This window comes from Leuresthes tenuis, unplaced genomic scaffold, assembly GCF_036924035.1.
Source record: "Leuresthes tenuis unplaced genomic scaffold, fLeuTen1.0.hap1 SCAF_4, whole genome shotgun sequence".
Classification (NCBI taxonomy): Eukaryota; Metazoa; Chordata; class Actinopteri; order Atheriniformes; family Atherinopsidae; genus Leuresthes; species Leuresthes tenuis.
This window is the reverse complement of record NW_027325358.1, coordinates 13116292-13133786: the sequence shown is the minus strand read 5'-3', so window position 1 is coordinate 13133786 and position 17495 is coordinate 13116292. Positions and strand designations below refer to the sequence as shown.

Here is a 17495-nt window from a genome sequence, read left to right as displayed (position 1 = left end):
CTGTGTCGTGATATTTCAATGAATCTACAACAACCTCTATGCATCTATCCTTAACTTGAAGCGGTAACTACAACTTTGGAATACAAAGCATTGTGCCGCTATCAAGGCTTTCCCCCTGGCTTCAGCTTGCTGGCGGGTGGGCAGGAGTTTAGGGATGCAGAAAGAATAAACAGTGTAATCAAGTGGGAGGAATTCCAGTGAGATTCAACAAGAGAGCAGACAAATAAAGTACACACATACACACAAATACACATTCGCAATTTCAAAGCATTATACGTTAAGATCAACGAGTAGAGTCTTCCTGGGAGGACCACAGTGCTGCAAGTAACCTTCCAGTGGGGGCTTTCCCATGCTAACTGAGTCCAGGCAGGGCTTTTCCCGATTTTTGTAGCCTCCTGTGGCACTGTGTGTGCATTTGTGTGTTCGATAAGAACTGGGCCACTTTCCCAGATGAGATTCTCTGCTGGAGGATAATCCGATGAATATGAATTTCCTCTTCCTGTCACTCCCACCCTCTATTTCTCCATCAGTCAATCCATCCAAACACAACACTCGCTCTTTCCTCTCCCACCTTTGTTCACATCTCACCTCCTTCGCACTGCCAGAGGCGGCCTCCTCAGTGACGTATGCATCTCTCAACAGCGAACAAGAAAAGTAAAGCCATATCTGTGAGTCACTGTCGTTCCTGCAAAACATGCTATATGGTCAAGCTGCTGTTTTGTTGCTATAAATGAATCATAATCTTTCCCCCACCTCCCTCTCCTCTGTCTCCCGCCTGCAGCTTTTACCTTGGTATCCAGTGATTTGTTTTTCTTCTGTTGGTTCCTTTTTCTCTCGCACCTACCTGAATGCCTGTTATGAAATACTTACTTGTGGTAAAATGACAAGAAACTTTCCGATTCACACTAAGTCTGCCCGGCACTTTTCTCTAAATCACCGATATGCCTGTGGTTTTGAGGAAAAAAAGTACAACTATTCTCAGCACCTAAAACCTTTGTGCTATGTATGAATAGGATAAGCATTGTCTGCTATTTCAAGGTGGTGTTTTCCCTGAGTCATTCTGGGATACGCTGTGAGCAAAATCAGCTGCAAAACACACGTACATGAATGCGTGGATGGTACATACTGCAATGTCATTCTGGCATTTCTAAACAACTCAGTGTTCTTATGTAGTCAGCATGTGATACTGTAAAGAATATTAGATTTACAGCTTGAAAACACATTATGTGAGCTTATGAATGTATTTGGTGAGCAGTTGCCAGTAAAAAAAAAACAAAAAAAACAACCACAATTAAAAGTCAATTACACACATCTATAGCCTCTTAGACATTCCACCAAACTACAAACTAACCTTTGAAGGCCTCCATTATTGCTCTTTTCTTCTCTTTTTTTGCACAGTTAGCCAAATGCTGTTATTGCACAAGCTACTTTTCACGAAGACTTGGCTTTTGGTGCTTCAGCTGAGACAGTTTAACAGGATGGTTGGATAAACCGACTAAAACTAAAGTAAAAATGTTCCAAAGATATGTATATGGCCTCAATAAATGATCATATTAGAGGTAAGAAAAAAAAAAAGGTCTTAAAATTATAACAATATCATTTTATCGGGATTATTTCTGGCATAAAATATCGTCCATAAAAAAACAATCAGTCATCAGTCAGAGGTGTGGTGGAAATTTCTGTTAACAAAGCAGTGAGACCACATCAACGTTTCCAACATTTTATTTGTACTTCATGAAGGAGAGTAACAGCGTTCGCTGTAGCTCTGAAGAAGATTTATTTATACATATAAAGATTGGGCGTTACACAACCTGCATGGGACGGATAAGTTTTTCAGTTGCTAACTTAATGTCTAAAGCCACCTCAGTTGCAAACAACTGACGAAACCAAGGAACACCTCCTATAGATAAACATGTATTTATCATATGGGAAAACACAGAATAACACGCCCACATGCTAAAGGAGAATCAATCATTTTCCATCACAGAGGCCGAACTGACACACACAAACGGTGTCAGTGCAACCATTGCTATCTAACCAACGTGCACAATACAGTATGTGTGTGCTGCTCTGCTTCCCTGTGTTTTAAGTGATCAAAATAAAGTCGCCCATGAGCTGAAACAATACGACTATGCAAAGTGGGTGCACTTCTCAGCTAAATGCTGCCCAGTTATTACTAAGATGTACAGATGTCTCTTAATGCACAAACTGGGCTTAATGAGCAGAGAATTTGTCCCAATGTTGTTTTATTTCAACGCTCTCTTCTTAAACTTTTTGTCTGACTCAACAAACACCATCTGGCACACCGCAAAAAAACAGATCTGCATATTCATCTTTGACCCCGCCGTGACTTGCGCTACATTTCCAACTGGCACCAGACATCCCAGATAAACTGTGCAGCAGTGGTACATTCCTGCATTCTAGCCTCAGTAAACACACATGCTAGGCTAAGCACAGGTCAGGCTGTCATTCTGTCTGTAAGGACACTTGAGGTGTTCCAGAGTCTCCATGAGATACTGAAGTAACCAAGAAGTTGTAGGTGGAATAAAGACTAGGGCACTGAAAGAAAGGGAGAGATGAATCTTCAAGGACAGGGAACTTCTATTTTGAACAGGTGGTCTCGTCTATTTTGAGCCAACTCAGCTTGGCTCACCGACAAAAACACAACATAGTAGCACTGTGCGCCCGCATGTATGTAATTTTATACAGAGGATAGGGGTAAGCCAAAGAGAAAGTTAGTTCGAAAAGAGAAGCAGCCTTTAAAACAACAAGATGGGAGCCACAGAAGGGAGATAGAAAGCAAGTGAGGAAAGGAAAAAGTTGTAACGCCGGTGCATGGATGGCTGGTCGGTCCCGACTTTGACAAACAGCAGCTGTGTTTGGAGTGCTCCTCATCCATATAAAGCTCAGCCATACTCAGTTTGACCTGCCAGAGCAGAAATCCATACTTAATCATAACAACAGCTCCTCAACCCCAGCCTTAGACATAGTGTGTTTGTGTTTGTGTGTAAGAGACGACAGACTAAAGAGTATTAGGTAGGTCTATCACTGCACTGTACTTCTTTGCTTTAAACAAACAACAATGAGTGTACGTGCCATTGCAGAGATTTGCAAAATGGTAAATATACTTGAAAAAAACAAAGTCCAAAGTTTACATGATGACCAGTAGAGTTGATGAGGTTGAAGGCACCTTTTTTTTTTTCTTGTAAAACTGATCATGTCAGAAATCACTCTAATAATAATATTACAGCTGCACAGACGGTTCAAAGGCAAAGTGACATTTAAAATACAGGATGCTATCTCCATCAATCTTTTTTCTATGCCCGCTTCCTCCAATTTAAGGTCGCGAGGGGGCTGGAGCCTATCCCAGACATCAGGGTACACCCTGGACAGTTTGCCAGTCCATCACAGTGACACACAAAGACACCCAACCATGCACGCTCACACTCACTCCCAGGGACAATTTAGAGTCAATTAACCTAACAAGCATGTCTTTGGATGGTGGGAGGAAGTCGGAGTATCTGAAGAGAACCCACGCATACATGTGGATAACATGCAAACTCCAGGATGCTACAAAACCAATGCAAACTACAGGATGCTATAAAACCAATGCAAACTCCAGGATACTATAAAACCAATGCAAACTCCAGAATGATATAAAAGCCAATGCAAACTCCAGGATGCTATAAAACCAATGCAAACTCCAGAATGATATAAAACCAATGCAAACAAAGAAAGAAGAATATACATTATGTCAATCTAGTCTTTAGGGATGGCATTGACTATTGCTGCATTACATTAAACTAATACAGGACAAATCAAAGGAAAAAGTATCTTATGGCCCTGTGAAAGTTTTGGGGCTTGGAACGTCTGGTGAAAACTATGCAGAATTATTCTAAATTTCAGTCAGGGAGGGAGACCTAGAGAGAAAACCAATGCACTTTCAGTTAACTGATCAAGCATGACATAACTTTCGGTGCAGGTAACATTGGATGAGAGCTCTTTCATAGGCTCCATGTCTTGTCTGTGAATCCAGACAGTTCATCATCAGCAAAAAAGATGGATTAGATAGATGTTACGTAGATGTTTGCTTCTTAAAAACAAAAAGAACACACCCAAGAAATGCCAATCCCTTGCCCTGCGCTTTCTCACCCAGCAGACAGCCAAATGACTGAGAACTTGCAATATCTAAAGTATGTCTATCAAAAAATACCCATTACAATATCTCTGTGTTAAATGCCATACTCAGCGGCACACCTCTCAGAAATAAATGTAACATAACCGCCTCGTAGTTTGGGGTAAGAGGTGAGCGTTCAGTGTCAAAGGAGAACACAGCAGCGCTACCTTTCAGGCGCTGCGTTTTCTTAACCTGCACAGCTTGTTGTGAAAACTCTTCATACATGGAGCCGTGAAAAACACTCTTTAAACAACAAATGATGGCTGTGAACACTTAACCCCAAAGCATGAGGCACGTATGTTGGTTAAAACCCAGTCCGTCTTTTTTTTGACTCCGTCCATGCTCCTGTGCTCCGTCTGTCTTTACACATAAACACAGGATTTACAATACGTGCGGGCAGGAAGTCATCACAATGCCTGTGCGTGTTGGGGAGCTGAGTGTTTACGACATGCGTGGGCAGTGGAAAAGAATTAGAAAGCTTCATTTGAAGACAAAAAAGTCAAGTAAAAAAGAAGCATGAAAAAAAAATGCACGTGTCTCCTTTTCTCTCCAGGAACGCTGTTGGGCAGAAGCATTGCAGCGTGTACGTCCGTGAGAGTGCATGTGAGTCTACGGATGCCAGATCAGAGGTGGAAGACAGCTTAATTCCCACAGCAGCAGAGGCCGGCGGTGCTCAGCCGAACATAACCTTTTTGGTGGGGTCAGTGTGAAGCTGTCTGGACATCGTGGAGCCTGAGACGACCCTGCACAGCAGAGATTACACACACGGTGGTAATGTGGGACACAGAGGTTGATTCTACTGTAGGCTCCAGGTAAATTATGAAACAATAGACAATCAGCTGCACATGAAGAGGAAGTTACCCTGAAGGAAAATACCCATAAACGGATTATCCAGTGGATTTTCCCCATGATGCTGCTTGGTTCCACCTTCTCCCTTTTCGCGCACTATTGAGCTGTGCCTTACCTGCTTTGGTGCACAGCAGTGTTTTTGCTTGTGCCTCAGCACTGAAAAACATCCCTTTCTCCCCCCCCTTTGACAACCTACGTAATAAAGAGTACAACAATGCCTTATCCCTCCATGAACAGAAAGCAAAACTAACAACAGGAGCCGACACGGCCTTCCGCGAGTCGACCTTGGCTCTGATTTTTGCCACACAGCACGTCTCACTACAGATACAGGTGTTCTCGGTGGTCTACCGTCACAAGGAGCCAGCCATCATTTACATTCAGTTAAAGATTCTTCTGCTCCTGTTCTATTTTAAACCTGCACATCAGCTTCTGATAAAACTGCCGAATCCATCCACAGCTGCTGCTTGAGGCCGTAATATTTCAACTTCAGGAGTCTGCAGCAAACAGCTTATGAGCTAAACGGGCATCCTTAGAGCACACCAGTCCAAGTTTCTGTCAGGATATTATAGTGTCATGAAATACTGAGAAGAAATGAACATGTAGTCAAAGACTACCAAAACTCTGCATGCAAAGCATGACCATTCTTTGCTTTGAATTAGAAAGTGGCTGATGACTTTCACAATGTGCCCAGCTGTTTAACACTTTCACATTACATCTCTTTGCGGTGAATACTGAACCAACACTGGATCCTCTGTAGTTGTGACGTTACAAAATCCACTTTCTGTCAGCAGATTCATTCCGAGGCAGCTGTCGATAATCAAACACATGGTCCTCTGAGCAGTGGGGGTTTCACGCTACGCACATGCTATAAATATTTGATTTGCCATCTTTATTTGAACTTTTCAACGAACAATTAAACTAAGATCGAACACATACTTGAGCAATGTCCGAGCAGGTTGCAAACGTGGAAGAAATGTTTAACCTGTGCTGTTTTTACGTCATGAGGCTTGTTGACATCCACTCTGCTCCAAAACCTGCAGCCGAAGGTTTGTGAAACAAACAAAAGCCACTATTTCATAGGTAGCTTCATTAATGCGATAGTGGACCTTTCACTGGTGTTCACACATGGCAGAATATCAGATGTCTGCCTCCATCTGCTCACCACAACAAGGCTGGTTTGTGCTCGTTTCCTGCAGACATTCTCACTTTTCACAAAATGCCGTATGCAACTTGTAGAAAAAGACTTCGATTTAGGAATGTCAAACATTCTTAATCTGACTGTAGCCTGCGAGTTTAAAGCGTGCAACGAAATGACAACAACAAGTCTAATCATCTAACATCTGATTTAGTTTTTTTTTGATAAATGCCACACGACAGGATGCCAATCTCTGCGCACCAAGATCACCTTCTGCAATATCAGCTGACAGCCTCTGTGTGTGCCAGCAAAGCCATTTGTTTTGACCTTGCAACCTGAGTCAGAGGCACTAAGAAGAGTGTGCAGCATAATGAAAGATCTGTGTGTGACGAGGTGAGCAATAGAGAATGAGTGAGTGGGGGAGACTGCATGTTACTGCCACCTAAAGTTGAAAATATTGTCTGCTCTAACTAATGCTATGACACTGTCTGGTGATTATGTTTTTCTTTGTGGGTAAAGACATGAAAACCTCCAGACCAGCAGCTAGGTTTGTTATCTGTCACCATGAGGAAAGGCAGACAGAGGACAAATGACCTGTCAAACTGCATTTCACTGCCTTAAAGTAATAGTTTGACATTTTGGGGACTAGTAATTAACTGAGAATGCCTGTCATAAGAATCTAACACAAAAAGTAAGGAGTAGAAATAACAACATACAGTTTTTATAAGGACACATTTGGACTATTTATTGGTTAAAACTGCCAGGAATTACAGACCGTGGCCAAGAGCAAAACATAAATCTCCATTTAATAGGACATAAAACTTCTATATACCGAGTTGCATGATTTCCTGAAATGTGCTCTTGATGTGACCACCGCTTATCATTTCAATAAAATCAAATTGAAAGTAAAATTGAGGGAGGACTCGCGTGTAAATCTAACAAAGATAGTTAGTTTCAGCCGTGGGACGCAGGTGGATCTGAGCCCACAAGTTGTTCAAAGAGACGACTGCTGAAAAAGCGCCATCTCTCCCTCCCTTGAGCCCGTTCAATCAGTCTGTATTTTTTCCTCAGGTCATCCAATGCATTCATCCAACCTTTATTATTCCTGCATTTATTTCCCCATCCAGACCACACCTACAACTCAGCTCATGACAGAGCCACAAGTGTTTTCTTTTCATTTCCCTCTTCCTCCTTTCAATGCAAACACACACACATTTGTTATATATATTTGCATATATATATATATATATATATATATATATTATTTGTATACATTCCCTAGCCCTTTACTCCAACCTTAACCATTACAAGTGAATGACCAACCCTCAGCTTTACCCTAAACCTCCTAACCATAATTCTAACCCTGACCCCTAAATCAAACCTTAACCCTCAAACAACACTTTGTGCTCAAGGGAGCCACAATTTGGTCCCCATGCTTACAAGAAAGCCCCATAAGTTGGTGTGCTATCAGGCTTTCAGTCCCCATCATGTAACATAAACATTTCACACACACAAACCAATCCACTACACCGTCTCTCAGCGTAAGCATCACCACACAGTGAAAAGGTCAACACCCCCACATGGATCCCCACAATGGTCTTTGTCATAGTGGTTGTTTGAAACGAGGGGCTCTGGGATGTTTGCTTTGCCATCGTTGACTATTCAAAGACAATAGAATAAGAAGTTAACTTCTCTGCTTTTCCGTAGCCCGCTCTTTCTCTGCTCTCTTTACTGCCCGACACACACTGATATATGACCAGTTTGTGGTCCAAACACATAAAAAGACCACAGCAAATTCACAAAAAAAAGCTTGTTAGTTCAATTGTACCAAGAAAGAGTAGAGGAGCAGCACTTTGTCTTTCATATAATGAACACATAAACTCCAGCTCCCCCATGAGGAACCTCTCAACATGCATCTTTGAGAACCTGCATAATCAGTGATACCCAGAGACACACAATTACACCTAGAGCGGCAAGGTTTTACATGCTGAAACTGCTCCACAGCTAAAAGGCTGATGAACTGCAGCCACATCAGCCTTTAAGAGAAAGTGGTTCATGTGTGTGTTCCCCAGTAGGATACCTCAAGTTTATGCCTTCATCTGCTTTGCTGCAACCTGAGTGATACCAATATCCCCCTCAATCATTAGCACAAAACTGTCTATCAGGTACCAGCTGAGCCAACCTCTCTTTTACATGCACTACCTCATAGTTTTATAGCAATACCTGACCCTCAAGCACAGGCCAGGGAGCTGGAACTACGTCTAATGGGAAATTAGCAATGGGCTCAGCACGGAGGGGTGGCAGGTTTCGATGTCAGTCTGACTATCTGCAAGATGGAAATAGTTTCTGTCAGCTTGGCCTGCAGCCGTGGCGTACAGAAGACAAGTGCCAGGGGCAGGGTGATTCAGAGATGGCGAGGTGATGTGTGGCAAGGCTTTTCTCTGGGAGGCTAGACGAAGTGGCGACAGGACTGAGCACTGTCATCGGTTCAGGTGTTTTTGGTGAAAAATTGGATGTGTGACAGTGTGAGAATGTAAAAGTATCCCGTGGAACACTGTGACATCAGTGGGCACAATAAGTAAGTTTTATTAACACGCATGGGCAAACAAAATGAGAATTTCACTCCAAATCCTGGCAACATTAGTGCTTTATATATCAACTAAATCACTCAGTGATTTGAAAACATAAAACTTCGGCTTTCCTCTTGTATTTATGCTAACTTTACAGGTATCTTTGGTCTCTATCTTTTGTTTTTTGTCATTTTGTGTCTCCTTCCATGACATTTTCAGGTAAAAACACAGGGCCTTCCTGACCCCTTGACTTAAAAGTCTATACTTCTTAGGCCCATTCCCTAATTCCTCAGTCTGTAGTACTGGCATACACTGTTTTTAGAACAAAGTCTCATCTATCAAAGGCAAAAACTAAACAAAGAACCAATTGGCTCGAACTCAAACCACCAATCTGCGTCCTGATAAGAGGGGCACAACTTCATCACATACACCCCCTTACGCTGCATCGAACATGGTTAGTCACCAGCCGCCCTGCGCCGCTCCACATCCCCTTTAAGAATGATATAAATTAAAATGAATTCATAGAAAACACAGCATGTCCTCTTACCCATCTGTGCCCGTGTCGATTGTCTTTCAGAGGTTCATGGTGGATGGGAGCCCTGCTGATCTAAGTCGAGCCTTTTCGTTTTGCTGCAGGAGCCGCTATGCCATCGCATTGGTGATGCCGGGGAGTCGGTGGTAACCGGGGTCGCGGGCTCTGCTTCCACCGGTCACTCTACATACATCTCGCCTCGATTTCCCTCCTCTCCCGACTTTTTTCAGCAGGTCGGACGCGCCGGGGCAGGACGCTCGGTCGGGAGAGATCCCGTCGGTTCGTGGTGATGGCTCAGCCTCCGTTTATTGGCTCTGATGTTTATTCCATGAAGGACCGAACCGGACCGGTGAATGTAGGCTATTTGAAAGACAAAGGGGAATTACGACTGCTCTTAACGCGCTGAGGTGAGTAAAAAGGATGGAGACGGGGAGATGAGAAGGGACACGGGGGTGGCGGTGGGGGGTGATCGCTGCTGTCTGCCGTCCTAATCGCTGCTTTCTGTCGTGTTTACGACCCACAGTCGCCTCCTCCCTCTGTCTTCTGTATCCCTGTCCGCGATGCGTCTCCCACTCTTTTCGTGTGGCGCGCTGCACTCGCCGTGACGCCTTTCTACGTTCAGGAGAAAACAAGAAACCCCTTAAGACCCTCTCTTTTACGGCTTTTTCATCTCCCCTCTCGATACATACAGCAGGCTTTATGAAGAAAGAAGGGGTGGAGACCAGTATGCGTGTTGGGGGGCGAGAAAGAAAACGAAGAGAACGGGAAGGAGGAGCCCCGCGAAATGAGAGCTCCTCCCCGTTATGCTGCTTATCAGCGGGCCGGGGGTGGGTAAATCATGAGAAATATACCATCTGAAATATGAGAGATGGGGAGGCGGGAGTGAACGAATAGAGAGAGCTTTGAGCTGATGACTGTTTATTCCCCTGTGATGCTTCGAGAAGTCTCGTCTGCCTGCATTTATGCGCACTTTCTGCAGACATAAGGAAGATGGAAAAAAAAAAAGCACACCGAACCAATGACCAAGTGAGAGTGCTATTTATGCCCGCTGCGTGGATCCAGAAGGAAGAGACAACGGTGCTAGTTGCATACATTTACGAACAAAAAAATGTGGCCCGAAGGCGGCGCCAGAAGATCAGTGAGATGCAGGGAATGTTGGTGGATCGGAACCACATGAGATCCACCCCACATCACCCCAGTTTGATAAGATCACTCATGTGTCCGTTTAGCATGACCTGACGCTGCTAAGATTAGTTCCCTTCCGTGAGGGCTTCAAGGCGTTGTAGTGGTTGTCATCAGAGCAGAAGGGTTCCTGGGTCGAATCCCGCCTGGAGGGGGGTTCGTCCCAGGATTGTCGTCTAGCAGTGCCTACACCACACCTAAGACAATCCAAAGTGTTTTCATGTGTCGTCCCACGATGGTGGAATGACCTACCGAGCGCTACCAGAACAGGGGCGTCCCTGCCCAGTTCTTCAGAGAAAAACCCAGCTCTTCAGAGAGCATCTCCTATCCCAGCACTTACCTTGCACTTCCCTACCCCCTCTATCTCTGCACTTTATCTTTCTGCACTTCCTTCTATGCCTGCACCCTATCTCTACTCTGTCACCTCTGACAGAGTCGGACTAGTGGGTTCCTTCTATGTAGTTTATTGTTAGCTTTTTTTATATAGCTTGTTATATCTTCATTTGTAAGTCGCTTTGGATAAAAGCGTCTGCTAAATACATAAAAATAAATGTATGTTTGAGCTCTTTGTGTCACACCATCCATACATGTGTCTGCACCATAATGTCTTTATAAACTTTCTAATATTGTCTTCCGGTAATATTCAAAACCAACTCCTCATGATGCAGAGAACAGAAACTCGGAGATCTTAATTGTTGATTGCATCGTACAAAATTCAGCATTTCGAAATTCAGTCTTTTCTTACTTATTTACTTAAAAGTAATCAAAACATTTATTTTCAGTATGGAAATGAGAGAATCGTATTTTATAGTATGTTGCCATATGGGAATTTTAAATGTAGCTTTTTCCGATTTTTATCAAAGTAAAGTTTAACTTGGAATGTAAGAGGACATTGTCCTCAAAAACTGTACTCAAGTTATCAATAAAGTACTTTCAAAACAACTTGGGGAGCTGTCGATTGTTGAAACAAATGGTTTTATGCAGTTTTGATGTTGCAGCTGCTTAATGTTACTTTAGCTGACCTTTGTGCTTTAATGTCATTTTCAAACACAGTTTGACCAAATCATAACCAATGTACGGTTTTACTCAACTATCTACAGTAGTTTAATAACTCCCACCGTATAGGGCGTTTTATTCTGATGAAACAGTGTCACACTCAAGCTCGGACATCGAGTTCTGTCTTTCAGTTGTTTCATTTTTCTTAATCATTCCTGTTTCACACATGCTTAGCTAACTCGCTCCTAAACAGTAAACGTGCCGTTAGCCAGGAAATCAACTGAAACGACACAAATACACAAAACCACAACATTAATGACACGAACATATTAACCGCCGTATAATCCGCACACACAAACATATTTCAAGTATTCAGCATAACTTGTTGTCACATTTTATACAACTCTGAACTCACCAGCTCAGCTTCACCAGTCAAACAAATGCATCCATATAAAAGAGAAACTGGAAGGTCAACACACCCGCCCCAAATAACCTACAGGGGGCGGGGGGGTTGCTATCACAGGAGGTTGACTAACTTCACAACTAATAACAATGCATAAAATGACATTTTGGATTCATTTGTTGTGACCATAACTGTTTCAGGGTTAGTGTGATGTTACTTTTTTTCAGACTCATGGCGGGAGGAAACTGTTGAGTGTCTCAAGTTAATAAAAGGCCCCGGTTCTAGTTATTTGGCAGCTGTGACAAGGTTCCGACCTGCCGTGATCTATGATCCATTCCGTTTTAACCAGTGCTAGGATCAGTGAGCCGGTGAAGTTGGTAACACCTCGGCTCGTTTTGCAGCAAATGCAGCTGGATGCTAGGCCTCCCGTAGAGTAACATCCCTCATCTCAGTCTGGGATCTTCAAAGTCAGCATTTGTTCTCCCTGTGAGCAATCAGCAGTCATTGGGGGGAGGTTTAGAGACCTACATCTCATGCTGTTTCTTCTCTTTATCAAATATTGATGTCAGCCTGCTAGCATCATCACCTGAGAGTCTGACTTAAGGTTAGGCTCTGATAAGAAGATGCTACTTACATATCCTAACCCTAACCCCTACACTCAAGGTCATAGAGGTCAAGCTATGTACTAAATCTTTCCAAGAATTTGTTCTCACCGTTAAATGAAAACATGCACCATCTAAGAGACAAAAGATAGACAATTCCAGAAACTTCTTTAATTAGTGACTGTTAACTATCCACCTTACCATGTCAACCATCTGGGCAAGAAGAATATATGGTTTTAGTCATGTTAGTCATCACACACTTACTCTGCTTCATGAGATATAGAAACACTAAATAAAACACAATAATTTGATTTTATCCTTTAACTGCACTCATATTTTAACGTTGCAAAATGAAAACCAGTCATGTTAGATCAGCTAACACTTAAAATCACATCACTAAGATTACCAAAGTTAACGTTATTATTTTTTAAACATAAGATTTTTTTTTTTAACATCATTGAAGTAAGATCAGCTTGTATTTTGATTCACGCAGTGCCCCTTGGCATAAAGGACCATTCAGTCATGCCCATAATCAACCAAATAAATGTACACAAATAAGAAAAAATACGAAACTTTGGAGAGGTAAATGATGTTTGTCAGCTCCTCTGTGCAAGAGAATCATAGAACAATTTGTTTTGGGCACTTTTGGGCATCTCAGAAATAATTTTAAAAAAAAGTAATCAGTAATTAGTACAGTATCTGGATGATACAACAAGACTTGCTGGTAAAAGTCAGGACTACGGCATGGAAGTATGCAAAGAATCTGCAGCATTGCTGTGCGAGTGCATATCTCGACACAAAAGTAAGACCTGCTGTACCATATATATTTTGCATGTTCATGCACACACACACACACACATTAATTCATTCATTCACTCAGTCTCATGCTTATCTTACAGTTGCTGTGTTGTCCTGTGGTTTCAAACCATCAACACTCCTGGTGTTGTTGCCGTTTGCATTTTTTATTGATTTTTTCCCTCCATTTGTCCTCTTGTAGGTTCTCCTGATGATTCTTAGCCCGGTTTCCCCACAGAGGCCGTCTTTCTACAGATGTAGCAACTTTGTCCGGTTTCTCTTTGTCTGTTTACATCCATAAAGCCTCCCTTTGCAAAGCAAATGTGTTTGACTCAACACCGTATTCATATTACTATTCTGCTTGCTGCTGGTGATGCTGGACAGGACAAGGTTTAAAATTTTTTATTTTTTTTTTAAAAGTCATCAAACAACCGTACTGAGCTAAAATAACAGTTGGAGCTTATTAAAACTTTCAGTGCTACTACACAAAATAAGGGTTTATTCAGACCAGTTTTAGAAACACCGAAGATAATTATGTCATGTTTTACATTCCAATTTAAATAAGTAGTGTGTAATAAGTTTTAATGAAAATTACTAAAGCACCACCATGTCCTCTGCAAATTTTAAAACTATGTGCTTGGCTTATTTTGAAATTTTGTGATGAAGTTTTGTTACTTTTGTTATGCACATTCCCAGGCTTGACGCTACCTCAGAAAAATATGGCTTAACAACCTTGGTTTCCAGCCCTGGACTACTGTGATGCAACACTGCCACTAAGCTTTACAGTTACTTGACATTTTTATGAGCTTTAGACGCCTTCTTTGTCAACTCCAGATTCATAAATATGACAGTAATGTTACATCCCACAACAGTAAGGAGAGCTAAAGAGCAACATATTTGGTCATTTCTCTAGTGTTACCTTAATGGCCATCATTTCCATTGAAAAAAAAATAAAAAATCAAACAAGTTTATATCACATTGCGAAATCGCATACACGATTTTGGTGAAAAGTGTAAGTACAGACAGGCGAAGCTTAATGACTGAAAACTTTATGCCTCAAAAAAAGAACAAATTGAAAGCACTTATTCAACACTGACACAAAACAGCAAACTTCTCCCCACAGGAGAACCAAAATATATATAAAAACAAAGCTCAGGCCGATTCTTATCACAAAGATACACACACAATTAAAAAAATTCAACAGAGTAGCCTTTTCAGATTACACTGAAGATATAACCAACTTTGATCCAAATCCAGACATATCGAAACATTACTTTTGTAGAGCTTTCATTTCAACGGCCACCGAGCTCCCCGCTGATAACATTCCACAGTGACAGCCAGAAATCTGGAGTTGGTTGCAGACAGCCAGAATTAACTCAAGGAAAAGTAGACATATAAATGTATGTGTGTGTGGAAAAAGACATGTAAAGCACAGTGTGCCTTGAGACAAAAGACAATTGATGTCTCCAGTCTAAACTAGTTTAACATAGTTTTACATAACGGCTGGAAGACAGTTGTGTTGCTGGACCTTTTTTCACTTTTAGATAAAGAAAAACAGCTTCTACAACCCTCAGACTCTGTAGTGCATTCAAAGGTTAGGTTTTGCTGACTGCCATTCATAAGATCAAATATCTGCTGTTAAATGCCATAACAGGTAATGAATAAAGCAGCATAAAAAAAAGAGACGTTTTCTGATATCAGAAGTAAATATTAAATATTTGGCACTGATAGGTGTTCTTTTGTGACATCACAGCTACCTGCCAGCCAGACTGGGGAGTCGTTTAGAGCAAAATGCATTTGCGATATGAAACATACCTCTTTCATTCACGATATGATTTAGCAATGTGCAAACTTAATTACATAACTACATTAGTAGTGACCGATCTCCATCAAAACTGCTTTGGCTACAACAAGAATAAGATGGCAGTGATTGTTTTAATCACATCATTTCTGAGACTCTAATGTACCAGAATAGCTGTACACATGTGGTCATTCTTATGTGCTAGCATACAATTATAAATAAAAACAGAGAGAGCTTTGTATATTTACCTTTCTTTTCTTTTTTTCTTTAGTGTACAGTATCCGGTGAAGAGGTAAAGTCATTGGTCCATTTTCAGATAAATCACCTCTTGTCTGTTGTCGTCTTGTTTGTCTCCTGCTCCAGTGCAAAAGAAAGGAGCTCTGGCAGCAAAGGTGAAGAAAGAATCATGTACGTGTTGAACAAACCCATGTAATAGGTGTGTTTAAGCCCTAAACACACCCACGCAGAGGTGTAGCTGGTGCTATATTCATTATTCCACACCAGAAATAATGAATAGAATTAAGAAAGAAATCAAAAGAAGACATTCAAAATACTCATATTGTTATTGTAGCTTGTGCAACGGACCAACAGATATATCCCCACACTGTCCCCTAATCGTCTATACCTTAAAGCCAACAAAAGGCACGCAGTGGGAGTGGCTGCATTTCCCTTACCAAGAGCAAGAGGTTATAAAGATTATGGAGCTGAAACATTAAACAGTTCAGATAAGCTTTTTTTATGATTGTTTGCCATCTTCCATAATTATCACTACAACTCATTCACTGTCAAATGCTGTGCTTTTCACTCACTACATTTATTTGAGAACGACTACTCTTTGTTTTAAAGATAAAGATAGCACATAGGCATAGGTCACCAAACAGGCTTGGGGAATTACCTGCGCATATTTCCACCATGTGGGATAAAAAAAAAAAAAAAAAAAAAAAAAGACAACAAGAAGAACCGGTCATTCAATTTAATCTCACATCAAGCTTCTTCTTTGGAAGCGATGGACCGTAGATGCAACTTTTCAAGTCGCATTTCTGATGCATGCGAGAGTAGAACAAGCACACACCGATCTCATCCAAACTAAAGAGCAAGTCCTTTTAATGCCATGTTGTTGGCGCTTTGGGCGGGTGCTGCTTTTCTTTTGGACATCAAGGAGTAGGGTTTTTATCCTGGGCAAGTGGCATTGTGGCATTGACCAATGATGGGAGTAGAGATTGGGCCAAACTTGTAAAAGCTGATGTCACCTATGACATCACAATGCAGGCAGCTCACAACAGTATTTGACCGTTGTATGTGCAACAGTTGGGCCTTGAAGCCCTCACGGAAGGGAACTAATCTTAGCAGCGTCTGGTTGTTGGCATAAGCCATAATGAAATCTGCTTTTTTTTTTACCGCTGATTGGCAATTCCATAACCCCACAGACAAGGGTGTGTCACAGAGTGAAGTGGGCTTTAGAGAGCGGAGGTTGTTAAGGTTTGCGGTGGCGTTTGGTTGTGTGAAACCTTCTGTGCGAGCCGGAGACAACAGGAATGGGTTTGAAGCACATTTTAAAGCAGGTGGTCAGGCCAGAGCGTCATGGATGAGGCAAGTAGGACAGGTTTGCCTTGTTCAGTGGCCTTTCTCCGTGGACACGTGCAGGACAGCGAGTCTTTACCCAAGAATGTCTTCACACGAGAATGACTGATGCTTCCACTGACGCTTCAAGCATCACCCCTTACTTTATGTTGTGCGCACAATTGGACACAGCCGTTCATGTGTTGGCTAATTGCACTAGGCTGAGACCGCCCACCGAGAGATAACCAACAAGTGTTTTCAGAGAGGGGAGTGACCGCCCGTTCACAGCCCCCTGAATACTCTGATTGCTTTGCGATGGCCCAACCGAGGCTACTAGGCAACAGGTTTCACCCACGGATGGGTTTTCATCACTTTCTCAACAACAACAGATATTGAATTTGGCAAGAAGCTTAGAAAAAAAAACTTACACTAGCAGACACACGGTTCTTTCCGTGCAGTTCCGATATTATACAACAAGAAGACGAGAGATATAAGCAGAATGCACTATGCAGCTTATTTTCTCTCTCATTATTCACCTTAATGTTCCTAATTTTCAGAAGGCTATTGGGTTAAGTGAGCACAGCATACTTCATATAGCATAAGCTGCAAGAAAGCCACACAAAGACATTGTGACAGTTATCACAGCCTTGTTTCAGACTGAGGAAAATTGTACATTTGGTGCTTTCATGTCTTAAAATGGCTGGTTTCCTTACTCCGCTCTGGAAAGTCATTTTTAATGTGGAAGAAATCAGTACACTGAAAAGCACATTAATAAACTGATATCCAGCAGTGTAGGGTACAAAGTTGTCATCCAAGACTCGTTTGCTAGTAATGTGGACGTTCCGATTATTGACTCTAGATAAAACAATGAGCGATGGCTCAGTTCAACTTTG

At 41.9% G+C, this 17495-nt stretch overlaps 1 protein-coding gene across 2 annotated transcripts in view; it reads right to left on the bottom strand.

The window, feature by feature from the left end:
* Positions 1 to 10052, bottom strand: part of mgat3b (beta-1,4-mannosyl-glycoprotein 4-beta-N-acetylglucosaminyltransferase b) — a 53197-nt gene extending 43145 nt beyond the window's left edge. Inside the window, exon 1 of one of the 2 annotated variants that reach the window (XM_072384645.1) lies at positions 9279 to 10052. The gene's annotated coding sequence lies outside the window, so the exon portion shown is untranslated. The remainder of the gene's footprint in view (positions 1 to 9278) is intronic. The other variant, XM_072384646.1, reaches the window with a different exon arrangement.
* Between the last annotated feature and the right edge of the window lie 7443 nt (positions 10053 to 17495).